This window comes from Mauremys reevesii, linkage group 2 (genome assembly GCF_016161935.1).
Source record: "Mauremys reevesii isolate NIE-2019 linkage group 2, ASM1616193v1, whole genome shotgun sequence".
NCBI classification, from domain to species: Eukaryota; Metazoa; Chordata; order Testudines; family Geoemydidae; genus Mauremys; species Mauremys reevesii.
Window position 1 is genome coordinate 6,304,949 of NC_052624.1, and position 16,620 is coordinate 6,321,568.

Sequence of the window (16,620 nt, forward strand, 5' to 3'; positions counted from 1 at the left end):
ATGGGCCCATATTGAACTCTGCAAATGGAAACAACTGCGAAATTCTGAAGTTTTTCACAAAATAGCTTTCCTGTTTTTCAAACAGCTCCTTTGTGTGTGCTTACGCCTCCTGGTGAGGAGAAAAGAAAGTTCAGTTCCAAACTAAATGCTCTCCTGACTGGATCCCAGTTCCTTTAGCCCCATTCAGAAGCAGTTGCACAAATATGCAATCTGAATCTTTACTTCTCCTGTCTGTTACGTGTTAAATGAGTCATAACTCTCTAAGGATAGTGTTTACTGTGGTGAAGAGAGCGAGAACCCAGGAACAGCTAGTTCATAAGCACAAATCCTTTTGGTTTTGTAATAGAAAGCATTCATTCTAGTTTTTCTGTGGCACTTTCAATACGCTGCAGCATCCTGCTTGTCCAGCTAGCACTGGGGGCCCTGGCTATGCCTGGAGAGTGGAGGCTTCTGGTTATCCAGGGACATTTCTGTATTAATAGCAATTGTGAGAAGACGTGACCCTATGGTGGAAAACAGGACATGTGGGGGGGGGATTCAAGGTTCAAATAACCAAGGTTATACTGTGTTGTCTTTTTTGCAAAGCTCAAAATATACAGCTACGCATAAGGTCATAGTCCCAGCAGGTGTAAATCACCATAGCTCTGCTGAAGTTACACTATTTTACACCACATGAGGATCAGATCTGGAGTGTATATACACACCCATAGTTAGGGCCTTGCCAAATTTACAGTCCATTTTCGTCAATGTCATGGTCATAGAATTTTAAAAATCATAAATTTCATTATTTCAACTATTTAAATCTGAAATTTCATGGTGTTGTAATTGTAGGGGTCCTGACCCACAATGGAGTTGTGGGGTGGGGTGGGGGGTCACAAGGTTATTGTTGGGAGGGTTGTGGTACTGCTACCCTTACTTCTGCACCGCTGCTGCTGACGGCGGCGCTGCCTTCAGAGCTGAGCAGCAGGAGAACGGCGGCTGCTGGCCGGGAGCCCAGCTCTGAAGGCAGAGCTGCCGCCAGCAGAAGTGCAGAAGTAAGAATGGTATGGTATTGCCAACCTTACTTCTGCACTGCTGCTGGCAGGGCACTGCCTTCAGAGCTGGGCACCTGGCTAACAGCCACCACTCTCCAGCTGCCCAGCTCTGAAGGCAGATCGGCCGCCAGCAGCAGCCCAGAAGTAAGGGTGGCAATACTGCCACCCCCTTAAAATAGCCTTGTGACACACCCCCCCCCCCGGCAACTCCCTTTTGGGTCAAGACCCTCAATTTGAGAAGCGCTGGTTTCCCTGCGAAATCTGTATAGTACAGGGTAAAAGCACATAAAAGACCAGATTTCATCGGGGGAGACCAGATTTCACGGCCATGAATTAGACAGGGCGCTACTCATAGTGGACTCTGTGCGCTTCCGTTGGAACTCTGTACCCGCAGCAGCTGGCAGTCTCCTTTTGTTCAGGTGACAGGGGCCTGTCATTTAGAACAGTGCTTCTCTAAGCCGGTCCACCGCTTGTTCAGGGAAAGCCCCTGGCGGGCCGGGCCAGTTTGTTTACCTGCCGCGTCCTCAGGTTCAGCCGATTGCGGCTCCCACTGGCCGCGGTTTGCCATTCCAGGCCAATGGGGGCTGCGGGAAGGGCGGCCAGCACATTCCTGCAGCCCCCATTGGCCTGGAGCAGTGAACTGCAGCCAGTGGGAGCCGCGATCAGCTGAACCTGCAGACGCAGCAGGTAAACAAACCAGCCCACCAGGGGCTTTCCCTGAACAAGTGGCAGGCGGCCTTTGAGAACCACTGATTTAGAAGCTGGAAGCCCTCTCTCGTCTTCCCTAAAGTTCTGAGAGGCCGCAGCATGTCACATACCGACAACTGCCACAGCTTTGGTGGCCAGGGGTTTGTTTGACAGTCATAAAGGTACCATATTATTATGGCAAGCATCCTAGATTGGAGGACTTCAGTAACTCAGACATAGGTTAGGGGTTTGTTACAGGAGTGGGTGGGTGAGATTCTGTGGCCTGCGTTGTGCAGGAGGTCAGACTAGATGATCATAATGGTCCCTTCTGACCTTAAAGTCTATGAGTCTATGAGTCTAGATGGCTTTACTAAGATTAGGGGCCCCTTGTGCCAGGCACTGTACAGACTCCCAGGGTACGTCCACCCCTGGAGCTATGAGTCCCAGCTTTAGAAGAGATACCGGTGATATCGCGGATTGAGCTAGCGCACTAAACACAGAGTGTAGCCACGGCACAAGCAGCTAACCGTCTCTCCTACCATCTGAGCTACACCCTTGCTGAATCAGAGCTAGCTCAGGTATATCTGCTCGAGCTGGGAACTACACCCCGAGCTGGAAGCAGAGACGTATCCCCAGCAAGGGAGAGTCCCAGCCCCAAAGAACTTCCACTTTAACTAGACAAAGGGTGGGATGGGGATGCTCGAGGGACTTGCTCAAGGCTTTGCAGCAGGTCACTGGCAGACCAAGGAATAGAGTCCAGGTATCCTGGCTCCTTCTCCAGTGCTCTAGCTACTGACCCATGCCAAGAAATTAACCTCCAACACAAAACAGAACCCGCCCTGTTTATAGCCGAAAGACACAAACCGTTTACTTCTGCTTATGGCAAGGCAAAGCAACCGCATCTAGGTTCAGAAAAGGGCAACAAAAATGATGAGGGGTACAGAACGGCTTCCGTATGAGGAGATATTAATAAGACTGGGACTTTTCAGCCTGGAAAAGAGCCGACTAAGGGAGGATATAATAGAGGTCTATAAAATCATGACTGCTGTGGAGAAGTAAATCAGGAAGTGTTATTTACTCCTTCTCATCACACAAGAACTAGGGGCCACCAAATGAAATTAATAGGCAGCAGATTTAAAACAAAAAAAAATGAAGTATTTTTTCGCATAACGCACAGTCAGTTTGTGGAACTCTTTGCCAGAGGATGTTGTGAAGGTCAAGGCTATAACAGGGTTCAAAAAAGAACTAGGTAAGTTCATGGAGGCTGGGCAGGGATGGTGTCCCTAGTCCCTGTTTACTAGAAGCTGGGAATGGGCGACAGGGGATGGATCACTTGATGATGACCTGTTCTGTTCCTTCCCTCTGGGGCACCTGGCACTGGCCACTGTCAGAAGACAGGATACTGGGCTGGATGGACCTTTGGTCTGACCCAGTAGGGCCGTTCTTATGGTTCAAACCTTTTTCTTTCTGAGCACCCCCCTCTACACCCTCCACCCAACATGCTATAAAAACTCCATGGCCCACCTGTGCCACAACCGTTTTTCTGCATAGAAAAGGGCCGGCGTTAGGGGGTACCAAGCAGGGCAATTCCCCGGGGCCCCATGCCACCCACAAAGCTAAGTTGCTCAGGTCTTTGGCCTCGGCCCCGGGTGACGGGACTCGGGGCCCTGGGCTTCAGCCCCATGCAGTGGGGCTTTGGCCTTCTGCCCTGGGCCCCAGTGAGTCTAATGCCGGCCCTGCTTGATGGACCCCATGAAACCTGCTTACGGCCCCCCTGCCCAGGACCCCCGGTTGAGAACTGCTGCCCTAGATGATTTCCCTGGGGATTTTAGCAATTTCTTGTTGAAGGACAAACAGGGAGTTTGCAGTATGGACTCTGGCTCCCCTCCTCCTCCTCCTAACTAGCTAATTATCCCCTCTTCCCAGTTTTCAGCTTTGGTGGCTTTCCACCAACCTCTTCAGCTCTTACGGCTGTTGAGTAAATGGGGACTGGCTCTGTGCCCCCCTCCTCCAAACCTAGAAAACCTGCCTCACTCTGTTCAGCTGCCTTAGAAGCCATGAATGTACGCTGCGCCCAGCTTCCCTGCCCCTCCATCACAGCCTTGCTGTCTGTCTCTCTGCGCGGCGGTGGGGGCGGCGTCATCAGTTGTTCCCGCTGATAATTTTAGCTTTTCGGAGTACATTGTTCACGGCTCAGGCATGTGACACTTTGTCCTGCCTTTCTCCTGCCAGTCTTCATGTGTTTTATGACACGAACACCTGTTCACTCAGCAAAAAACAAACAAACAAAAAAAACCCCTATGCACAAACCCTGCCAGCAGGAACAAAACCTAGAACTTAATCCACCCAGCTGTCTGATGCAGGTGGGTAGAGCTGATAATGACTGAAATACGGGTATTTGGCTGCTGCCTCAACTATCCACAGCAATAAATTCACCCCCCAAGGCCTTCCCATCCCCCCAAGTATTCTTCTGAGGGATCTCGTACTTTTGCCCAGGTCTCAATGTGCAGTTGTTATCAAGAGCTAAATATAGTTATATTGACTTCTGACACAGAATAGGCTCTTTCTCCTAACAGCTCATTTCACCATCTGCTAGTGGTTAGCACAGCTCTGAATATTTATTGCCACAAAGGACCCAATCTTGCCCCTGCTGAGGTCATTGACAATACTCGTTTACTTGAATGGTAGTTTTAGAAATTTTACCTTCGTCATTTAGGAATACCCTTCCGCCAATCTCCTGGAGCGGTTTGAAGACAACTTTGAACTCAGCTAAATCAGAGCAGGGACAGAAAGATGCCTTTTGCTGTCTCAGGGCTAATCCCTGCAAACCATCATGAAACAAATAGTATGTGATCACGTCTAAGACTGTATCATAAAGTAGATCCACAAGGGGGGAGAGTTAAGGTTATCCAGGCAACCTTAATTTGAGCATTTCCTAAATTGTGAGAGCTTGACTTTGCAGAAGCCAGGATACAGGGCTAGATGCACCTTTGGTCTGACCCAGTATTGCCATTCTTATGTTCATACTAAATAATATTATTTTCACCTACTTTTTTCCTTATGTAATTATTTATAGGTCTTCTCTACACAGAGAAGTTAAACTGGTTTAAAACAGATTTCATTAAACTAGTGTGGGTGCCCTGATTTTGGTTGATGAGTGGCTTATTTGGGTTTAGCTTAAACCTGTTTCTGATGGATTTAAGCTAAATAGAAATAATTCTGGTTTAAACCAAAATATGAGGTTCACACAGCTTTTTGCACTGCTATAACTAAATCAGTTTACAATCACACCTTAAGTTTAACTACGGTAACCGTCTCGTATAGACATGTCCAGAACATGTTACAGCTCATAAGTCAAGCATGAGAGACGTTCCTACACACCTGGCCTTGCAAGGCTTTGAAAAGACCTGGGTGTGACGATGGGATTCTGAAGAGGGGAATGGCATTTTATTTGGCCCAATGAAATGAAGAGGTCGTTGGTGGAATAAGAGATGGGATGAAAGAAAATACCAAGCTGAGAGTAGGTCCACCCACCCCTCTGCCTCCTATCTCCTGCCATTCCCACCCTTCCCTGAACATTTCACCTGACAAGATCAGGCCAATCAACTGCTTTCAAAACAGTGGCCTATTGGGGAAAGTCTAACTGGATTTCCACCATACACCCCTACTGTCTAATACATGACCTACTGGGTTAATAACAGGGACATCTTGGCAGATCGTGTTGCTGGAGATATAATAATAACCTACAATTACTCTTACGTAGTGCTTTTCATCAATAGATCTCAAAGTGCTTTACTAAGCTGATCAAAATCATTTTACAGCTGGGGAAACTGATGCACAGGGAGACAAGTGCCCAAGGTCACCCAGTAGCAGAGCCGGAATTTGAACCAGGGTCTCCTGAGGCCCAGTGTCTATCTACTCGGCCAGGCCATTTGTTTCAGTTGTGCTGCTGCTCTCCACACCAATCCCCTGCAAGCTTGCAATGGAATCTCACAATGATGCCAAGTGAGGCAGATACACAGTACTCTCTGGGCTGCCCAGGCCTGTATAAACCATGAGAAGTGCAGAAATGATGGTGGTTAAAATGGCTTGGACTTGCCTTATGGAGCAGGTGTCCTGGCCTAGGGGGATGCATGGCTGACCTTCTACGGTATGTCTACACTATACACTACGCCCAGGCTCTGACTCAGGTTTGAGCCCAAGCCTCACTTATGTCCACACACAAATTAGTGTGACTAGGGATAGCAAACACTCATGACCCAGGTCCTAGGACCCTGCTGGGGAGGGGAAGGGGGAAGGTCAGAGCCCGGGTCCCCCTGTGACTTGGGTCCAAGCTCTGTCCTTTTGCCATGTAGATTCAGCTTAAGCCACAGACCCGAGCCGGAAGATCTGTGCAGTGCAGTATGGACGTGTTAGCACAGCTGTGGGACCTGGGTCAAGTAATTGTAAACCCAGGTTTACAATACAATGAGGATGCTCAGTCACAGGCTTGGAAACACTGAATCCACAAGCCGGCATCCCACAAACCTGGGTTGACAACATAGGCACCAACTCTGTGGATGCTCCTGGGCTGAAGCACCCACAGGGAAAAAATGGTGGGTTCTGAGCAGCCCCCCAGCAGTTCCTCCCCTTCCCCCCAGCGCCTCCTGCCTGCCGCAGATCAGCTGTTTCACGGTGTCAGGAGGCGCTGTGGGGGAGGGGGCAGGAGCGAGGGCGCAGTGCACTTGGGGGAGGGGGTAGAACTGGGCAGGGAAGGGGTGGGGTGGGGGTGGGAAGAAGCAGGGTGGGAGTGGGGGAAGGGGTGGAGTAGGGGAGGGGCTGGGTGGAGCTGGGGGGAGCACCCTCCCACCCCAGCAGATTAGAAACTCGGCACCTATGGTTTACAATGCAGTGTCGATGTACCCTTGGACATCTTTCCAGCTTGTTTGTGTGAGGGCTGTTGTTAGTGGGCTTGCATGCTTCTGTGTTCCTTCAGTGTGCTGCCCTGCACAGCTAGCTGGGTTAGCAGGTCTCGATAATACCACCCGGTCTTGTTAAGTACTGAAGGCTGGAATGTTGTTACCTCAATAACACAGTTTAGGCTGCTCCGGCCTTCTGTCCTTGAAGCTTCAACATTATTAGTAGATAGTGCAGCACGTTCATTCACCAGACCTTGATGTTACTTATAAAGAAAGACCACAGGCTCGGTTCAGTGACAAAGGCACCAGGCCAGGTTTATTGGCAAGAAACGGCTCAGCCAGAGGCGGGACCTTCTGCTGCCCCCTGGGCCAAACAAAGAATGAAAGCGAAGTACCCCGACATTTATAGGCTAAAACAAACAACTAACATACACAATTTACACCCCGCCTTACGTATGTCGTGACATTTGTTTGTTACCTTCCCTTGTTCCTGATGTCTTAGGCAAAACATCCGTATTCATTGTTTTTTCAAACCATCTTATCTTGTCCTAGATGGGGATATATCTGTACTAGCCGGGATATAGTTACATAAATATCTAGTGCCTAGTACACTAGCAACAACATTGCCAAGTTCATGTACTGGATAGTGCTCCCTGGCCCAGCCTGGCCACATCTTCCAGATGCCACTGGTCCCATCGGAGACACGTGGCTTGCAGAGGGGCAGGACCACATGTGACAGCCCTTGGGGTCGGGGGTTGGGGGCAGGACAGGGCACGGCAGCTGGGTGGGGGGCAGAGGGGCATCAGCACCCAGGGTGCCAGTCTCCAAGGAGCTGCTGTAGGAATGGCAGTAGGAACTACTCTGCTCTCAGTTGCGGCCTCTAGATGCTACTGTAAGAAACAATGGCAACACTGTGCTTGTAGAACACTTTCCATCCATGCTAACATGTCCCTGTTTTACTGGGATGCCATCTTGCAGCAGGCCATGGCACAAATGTTGTGTCTGCCTCAGTTTCCCTTTTCATTCCTCTCAGGACTCTGGACTCCAGTTGCCATTGGGCTGTCTCTCATTCATAACTCTCAAGGGCAGCCCCGCCCTCCTTGTTATACAAAATCAGCATGTACCTGGACTGGGACACGCATGCTGGGCCTGATTTCATTTGAGGGCCCAGTTACCCTGTTTCAGAGACATGCTAATAGGACAAGTGAAATTTACTCTGAGTTTACTAGGAACAAACAGTCCAGCAGAATGAATTTATAGTACAATGAACCATGTTTGGAGTGAAGAGAAAACAGGAGTGAGCAGACGTTATTAATTAACTATTATTATTATTATTATTATTATTTAATTTTAGTGTTGTGGTAGAAACCAGGAGCCCCAGTGATGGCCCAGGCCCCCATTGTGATAGGTGCTGTACATTTTTATTGCTATTAGGTGTATTATGGTAGCACCTGGGAGCCTCAGTTATGGCCTAGGCCCTCATTGTGTTAGCTGTGGTGTATTTTTATTGCTATTACATGTATTACAGTAAAATCTGGGACCCTCAGTCAAGAACCAGGATCCCATTGTGCAATTAGGTGACGGTAATTAACCACTGGAACAAATTGCCAAGGATCATGATTCTCCATCACTGGCAATTTTTAAATTGAGATTGGATGTTTCTCTAAAAGCTCTGCTCTAGGAATTGTGTTGGGGCAGCTCTCTGGCCTGTGTTATGCAAGAGGTCAGCCTAGAGGATCACAACGGTCCCTTCTGGCCTTGGGATCGATGAATCTGTTCAGACTTGAACCAGTGCAGTCCAACCAGTTTAATCAGAAAGAGCTCGGTTCTGTAGTGTAGGTGCCATTGGTGTAGGTAGCATCTGTAATATTTAGTTTTGCCATGAAAGCGGGGGACTGGACTAGATCAGCAGTTCTCAAACAGGGGTCCAAGGGCCCCTACGGGTCCGTGAGCAGGTTTTAGGGGTTCTGCCAAGCAGGGCCAGCATTAGACACACTAGGGCCCAGGGCAAAAAGCTGAAGCCCCTCTGCCCCAAGCCCCGCCACCTGGGGTGGAAGCTGAAGCCTGAGCAACTTAGCTTTGTGGGGCCCTCTGTGGTGTGGGACCTCAGGCAATTGCCCTGCTTGCTACCCTGCTACCGCCGACCCTGGCTTTTATATGCAGAAAAACAGTAGTCATGGCATAGGTGGGCCATGGAATTTTTATAGCATAGGGGGCGGGGCTCAGAAAGAAAAAGATTGAGAATCCCTGGACTAGATGACCTCTTGAGGTCCCTTCCAGTCCTACGACTTTATGATTCTATGATTCCCTAAGCGTTACAGCCGCACAGCTGCACCGGTGCAGTGCTGTGAGTGCAGACAATCTCTGAATAAGGATAATGGAAACAGAAATGGTTACATATTTGACCCTTCTGCCAGTCAGAGTTGGCAGCAACAAGGGCCGAGTTCAGTATCTAGGGGTTCCTTTTCAACAATACGACACAAAAGCCAGCTCAAGCCCCCACCCAGTGACCTGAGACATTTACAAACCATCCCCTGGCTGCCTCTAAGAGGCAATACTTCCCCTCTCGCAAGCACAGTCTGAGTGTAGCAAAGAAACTTTTAATAAAAAGAGGGAAGTCACCTGGCACTAATTTGCAAAAACGCCACATCCAGGGTTCATAACATAAACCATGAGCAAAAGACCCACCCCCCAAGTAGACTGGGCAGTGTTCTTTTCCCTCAGGTTCTTAAGTCCAGCAACCAAAAGTATCTTCAATGTGCCTGTCCTTTCTCCACACCTCACTCACAATTGTTGCCATTGGTCAGTGCAGGCCCAGAGGTGCATCTGCCAAGTTCACCTCCCACCCTGGGTGGATGGGAGGTAAGAAGATACCTTGCTCACTCTGCTGTCCAGGCACTCACTTGCCATTCCTCGCCAGAGGCCATCCTCTCACTAGGATGTCTTCAGGTCCCACCACTTAACACAGCTCTCAGTGATTTCAGCTATTAGTGGGGGAGCCTCACTGCTAGTGGACACTGGGCAATCTCTTGCATCAGAGACACTGTCCCAAAACAAGTCTAATGCCTAGACATAGGCATCAATGATTTTGGTTCAAGTGTATATAACAAAACTCTCAACTGAGTCTTAACTAGCTTCTTTTTTCTTTAATGACATGATAGCAGAAAGGCACACTCCATAACACCCAAAACAAAACCCACCCTTTCTCCACCCACCAGGTGTTGGGACCCATGTCCCCTGCCTAGGGAGTGCCATTTAGTTGAGGGTGAGTCCCTCAATCAGGGTATGCCAAGCACAGTTCTGCTGCCCTTGATTCACAACAAGGATAATAACACTTTATTACTCCTGTCCCAATAACAAGGGGACTGGGGATCCAGCACCAGCCAAAAGTGATAATTTGGGCAAGCACGCCCAACATGCTGAGCACCTAGGCAAGGTGGGTGTGCCCATGCAAACGAGATAAGCTCCTGAAGTCCTCTTCTACAGCTCATCACTAGATGTCAGGGGAGAGCTCATTCAGACCCTGCTTACACATATAAAACAAAAAGGATAACACACTTCTTAGAGTCTAACCTTAACTTCAGCAGGCTAAAATCTCTGTCTAAAGTCATTTCTCCTCTACAGCAATCTCCCAGCATCACCATCCACCTGGCTGGGATTTGTCTTCCATGAATACAAAAAGCACTGTCCTTTTTGCTACCTCAGGGAGGGATAACAACATGTCCTTTTGCTTCTGTTTATTTTTCCCCAAACTCAATCTTTTGTCCCATAGACACGCTAACCCTCTGGGTTCCTTTCCTAGTGTGTTGGCTCCAAGTTGTCCTCACAACCTCGTGTTGACTGCCTGTGCAAAACGGGATCCCCTGGTGTTGGTTTACGATGCATAATTGACATATGAACCTCGGCAGGGAGGTGGATGCAGATTTATGATTTTGTCTGGCAAAACCTGCTCACCAACCCTGCCTGGGACGCAGCCTGCAAAATATATTGTGCTACTCCTTACATATCACCCGTACATACATCTCACTTCAGTCATGAGGCTCGGTGTGACATAACCTTTTATTAGATGCCTCTCACAACCCCTTCTGGATAAATACCGGGAAAGCAGAGTGTTAAGTGTAGTGAGTTTGTCTGGCCTGATAGGAGTTGCTGTTGTAGAATGGAGAACCCTTTGCCAGTTGCCATACAGGGGCTCTTAGGGTCACACTTATATTTTTGGAATAATTCACAATACTCTCTCTCAGTGAGGGTTATATTGAGTGTGAAATGTATGTAATTGTGGGTGGCTTCGGGTGTGTCTTAGGTGTGTTGACAACTCCATGCTGCTCCCAGGGCTGAGATTAAAATACAGCCACCAACTGAAAACTTAATAGACGTTCTTTGAATGAGAAAACGAAGCAGCTTTCTGTGGAAACTCACTGAAGCTAATTTAAGACACTGTTTTATATGAAGCAGCCACACACAGCTCTGTGCCCAGGATGACTTCAAAGAGCCATTGAGAACTCAATAACCAAAGGAAGTGGAGAGAAAAGGCAATGGATGGAGCAGTGGATAAAGATTCAGGGGCTGCTTGCTGTCAAAGAAGGAGCTGTGAGATTTTGGTATAACAACCCCTTCGCCCCTCAGAGAGCCCATCAGCAGGGTTCACACCTGGCATTCTAGCAGATCAGGACAGACCTCTTACATGTGAGTGTGATGGAATACACCCTAAACACTATTATAACAATCATTATACAAGGTAGGCTTTGTAAGGTATAATCTGGAAACTCATAATTTGCTGGTCAGTACTGTCCTGATAAAATATGTGTGACAAAATTATACATGAACTTATAAGATCCCCCCGTATGATGTTATTAACACATGTTCCAAACCCCACAGCCCTGCTGAGGCAGAAGTTGGCAAAGAGATCTGTCCCGAACAAAGGAATGTGTGCACTGCTAAATTTGCATATAAGCAGTAAACAGAGTCGTCAAGCAAGAAGGGAAAACAAATAAAGCTCAAACAGGTGAAAAAAAAAACCAGCAGGGAACATCCTTCCACATAGACTGTCTCTTGGTTCTCAGCTGGAAATGTTTTTCAAGATTGGGAATGAAACTATAAAAAGGAGGGGCAAATACCCAAGGGACACCTCTCTCTCTCTTCCTGCCCATGGCATTCTCTGCACCTGAGAAGACAAAGGACACAGCCATTGGACTCTAGGGGAGTTTGGTCAGTAATCTTGCTGGAAGCATGTCGTGAGAAACTTTGCTTGATTCTAGCATAGTTTATTAAGTTAGGCACTGGAAAGCATTTCAAGTTTATTTTTCTTGTAACCATTTCTGACTTTTATGCCTCATTATTTGTACTCACTTAAAATCTCTCTCTTTGTTGTTAACAAATTTGTTTTATTGTTTTATCTAATCCAGTGTGTATAAATCAAAGTTTCTGGGTAACTCTATATAAGGGATTAAGCTGTATATTATTCCATTAAAAGAATAAAAGACTTAATATATTTGGACTGTCGAGGAGAGGGCTGGGCAGTGAAGGACACACATTTCTGGGGAAAAGTCTAGGACTAGGAGTATGTTGGGGTCACTCTGCAGTATAACAAAGGCTGGTGAAAGCCAAGGTGTGACTGGCAGGCTGCAGTTACACAAACACATCTGAGAGTGATCTGCATGCCGGTGGCTGATGTTGAGAAGTCCAGGTTGGATGCTATAACATTGCAAGGCACCCCAGTTTACAGGGCATGGGTGATACAACCCTTCACTGGTCTGGATCGTACCCTGGTATGTCACAGTGAGCTAAAAGAGTAACTCCACTAGCTGCCTGCAATAGTAGGCTGCTATCCTGTAACTGACCAGGCTGCACAATTCATGATTAGAGCTGTGCAAATACCAGATTTATCAATTTGCTGGAAATTCTGAAAAATTGGGAAAGAAAATCATTTTGGGTGAAAACCAAAAATATTCAAAATTTTCAGTGAATCAAAAAGTAAAAAAAAAATCTCTAAAGGTGAAATGAGACATTTCTTGGACCCGAAAGAATATGTTTTGTTTTTGTTTGAACCACTGGTTAATGTTTTTGAATTTTTAAAAATAAAATTGAAGGAAATTTTGAAACAAAAACCGTTTCCTTTCAAAAATGTCCAAATTAAACAGTTTGACTTTTTCAGACATTTGTATTGGTCTTTTTGGACACAAACAATTCAGTGAAACTGACATGAATTTGCCAGACATTTTGGTGTTACTGAATCTACATTTTTAGCATCTCTTCCCTCTCCCCGCAACAAGTTTCAGCTGAAAATTTTTGCTCAGCTCTGGACCTCCTTCCAATTCAGCTTGGGGAGGTTAGAATCAAGGTGGACTTGAAGGCTGGAGTCAGATGAACTCCCAGCTTCTTGGGGACAGCTCTCTCCACCCTTCTAGGGAATTCTCTTTCTTGTCAGAATCTATGATACTATAATTTAGAAACACTTCAGCTACTTATGAACAAATCCACTCCCCTCCTCCATATGCACATATATGTGTGTGCAGGTGTTTCTATGTGTGTGGGTACTGTGTTTACCTGAGTGAGCGTATGTATAATTACACGTTTTTGCATGCAGCTGAGTCTAGCAGTGCATGTATCTCTCTGCATATGTGTGCTTATACATACAGGTGTATTTTGTTGTCTGTGGGCAATATGTGTGATTATGCACATGTGTGTGTCAGAGTCCAGGTGTGCACATGGGTGTCTGTCTCCAGGTGTGTCTGAATACATGCTTCTGGGTGTATTTAAAGGGAAAATATGCCCATGTACTTCTGTGAAGGTGTGTCACCTTGCAAGCAGGGTGCGTGTGAAGGAAGCGACAGTGCCAGTGGCAGACGTGGCATCTGCAGCACTCCAGGCTGTGGCAGGAACCCAGCTGAGCCACAGTGTTTCAGCAAAGCCACAACACGGGCTGGGTCCCCAGTTGCACTCTGGCTGGGACGCAGGGCGATGAAAAGGAAATACCATCTCCAGTGTCAGGCAGAATCCCGCTGTCTCTCCCTTCTTCAATGAAGGATGTGTGTAATGCAAGGGGGGGGAACTGGGATCGCTAGTTTTGCTTTGGAAGCATTTTTTTAAAGCCGCTGGCTATTCATAAAAGCCAGTCTATCTCAGGGCACTGTCTTTGGAAGAGTTCTCCGGAGATTGAGTGGAGAGATGGGTTATTTTTTATGGAAAGCTCCTATTTTTCTCTCTTTCTCCCTCTGTCGCTGGATACACAAAGAATTGTTTTCCCATGTGGGAAGGGAGCTAGAATACCAAGGAAGAGCCAGCTACCGTATGGAAGAAGGAAACCTCAGAGAGACCGAAAGCATCTGGTGACAGAGCGACTCTGTCCAAGAAAACAGTTTTGGGCTACACCCAAGCCCCCACACCGGCGCTAAGCATGGATCAGTTTGCGCGTTCTGGGTGGATTTGCTTCCCAGGGGGCAGTTTCCTCACCCCATCCTGGCTTCCCGGAGAAGTCATAGCCTGTGCGTTTTACCAGGGCTTACAATGCAGTGAGATGAAGGGATGCGGGGATGGGAAAGGACAGACAAGCTAAATATTTTCCTAAGGGTGGACAAATGTTGTCTCGGGGGGGTCTTTGCACAGTCCTCAGGCCTGGTCTTCAGCTCACTCAGCAAATATCCTTCACTCACATGAACCCTCGGAAACCAGCAACATTAAAAAAAGGGCAAGAAAACGCAACTCATTTGGGGTTTGTGTCTCCGGTGACGACTCAGCAGCTTCTCAAATGAGCAGACTCTGCACTGTTTCGGGTGCAATTAAGCAGAGGCCAACCACAAGGACCATGTGGGCCTTACGTAGGGCTTATGTGATGCATGAACCTTGTGATGGGGCTCTGCACAGGGGTGAATGTCGCTTTGCACAGAAAACCTCCTGAGCAGTGCCAAGTGTCCTCAGGTCACTCAAGATGCTCAACTAACTCTCCATAGCCACTCAGCATGTAGAAGGAGTGGGCCCCTAGTGACAGCCTCACTCAATCAGATTCTTCAGTTTCATTACTAGCATCCAGGAAAGGGAGGATTATTTTGAAGCTAAGGCATTGGGCTGGGACTCAGGAGATCCAGGTTCAATTATTAGCTCTGGCACAGACGTTCTGTGTGGCCTTGATCTCCCTGTGCCTCAGTTTCCCATATATAGAATTGTAGGACTGGAATGGGACCTTGAGAGGTCGTCTAGTCCAGTCCCTGCACTCAAGGCAGGACTAAATATTATCTAGAGCATCCCTGACAGGTGTTTGTCCAAGCTGCTCTGAAAAATCTTGAGCGATGGAAATTCCACAGCTTCTCTTTATTCCAGTGCTTAAACACCCTGACAGGAACTTTTCCCTAATGTCCAACCTAAACCGCCCTGGCTGCAATTTAAGCCCATTGCTTCTTGTCCTATCCTCACAGGTTAACGAGAACATTTTTTCTCCCTCCTCCTTGTAACAACCTTTTATGTACTTGAAAATTGCCACGTCCCCTCTCAGTCTTTTCAGACTAAACAAACCCAGTTTTTTCTATCTTCCCTCATAGGTCATGTTTTCTAGACCTTTAATCATTTTTGTTGCTCTTCTCTGGACTTTCTCCAATTTGTCCACATCTTTCCTGAAATGTGGCACCCAGAACTGGACACAATACTCCAACTGAAGCCTAATCAGCACGGAATAGAGCAGAAGAATTACTTCTTGCGTCTTGCTTACAACACTCCTGCTAATTCAACCCAGAATGATGTTTGCTTTTTTTGAAACAGCATTGCACTGTTGACTCATATTTAGCTTGTGATCTATAATATGGGACTGTTAACACTGCATTTTTTTTCTCTTTACAGTGCATGCAGTTTGAGGCAGGGGTCTGTCTCCTGTTTATTTGAAGCATGATCCAAATCCCAGTGATGTCGATGAGAGACTTTCCATTGATGTCCCTGGGCCCTGATCCCTGTTGGGGCCTCTAGGTGTTAATAATAATAATAATAAAAACATAAGCACGGCTATACTGGGTCAGACCAATAGTCCATCTAGCTCAGTGTCTTACAACAGTGGCCAGTGCCAGATGCTGCAGAGGGAATAAACAGAACAGGGCAATTTATCAAGTGATCCATCCCCTGTCGTCCAGACCCAGCTTCTGGCAGTTGGAAGTTTAGGAGCACAGCATGGGGTTGCATCCCTGACTGTCTTGGCTAATAGCCATTGATGGGCCTATCCTCCACAAACTTATCTAGTTCTTTTTTGAGCCCAGTTATACTTGTGGCCTTCACAACATCCTCTGGCAATGAGTTCCACAGGTTGACTGTGTGTTGTGTGAAGAAGTATTTCCTTTGTTTTAAACCTGCTGCCTATTCATTTCATTGGGTGACCCCTAGTTCTTGTGTTATGAGAAGGAGTAAATAACACTTCCTTATTTACTTTCTCTGCACCAGTCATGAATTATAGACCTCTGTTATATCCCCCCTTGTCTCTTTTCTTAACTGACCACTCCTCGTCTTTTTAATCTCTCCTTGTATGTAAGCTGTTCCATATTGGCTCAAAGGCAGGTGTAAGCAGGCGCTATTTAGTCTACTGATGTCTAGTGACATGATCTAAGGAGTATATATCAAGTGAGATCAAGATGAATATTTTAAACACACTGGCAAAACCATGGCCCTGTGGCACTTTTTTGTATGAGTTGGTCTGTAATTCTCATTTATCCTGGCCACGCTCAGCCCTGAGCATTTCGTAATCCCCCTGAAGTGTCAGCTGGACGTGGTATTCTGTTTTTAAAAAAAATTTTTAATCATTTAATAATATTGGGTTTGGACTATGGAAGTTGAATGTGCTTAGCACCTTGCAGATAGAGGTCCCAAAATGAGGTGACCTCAGACCTCAACTAGGTACAGTACCTCCTTGCAGCCAAGACACATGGGAATCAAGTTCATTCCCTTTCTCATCTCCTGCACATAGAGTTGGGAGTTTCTGCGGGGGGTGGTGGTGACACTTTTAAAGTTCAGCTGCTGGTGAAGTTCAG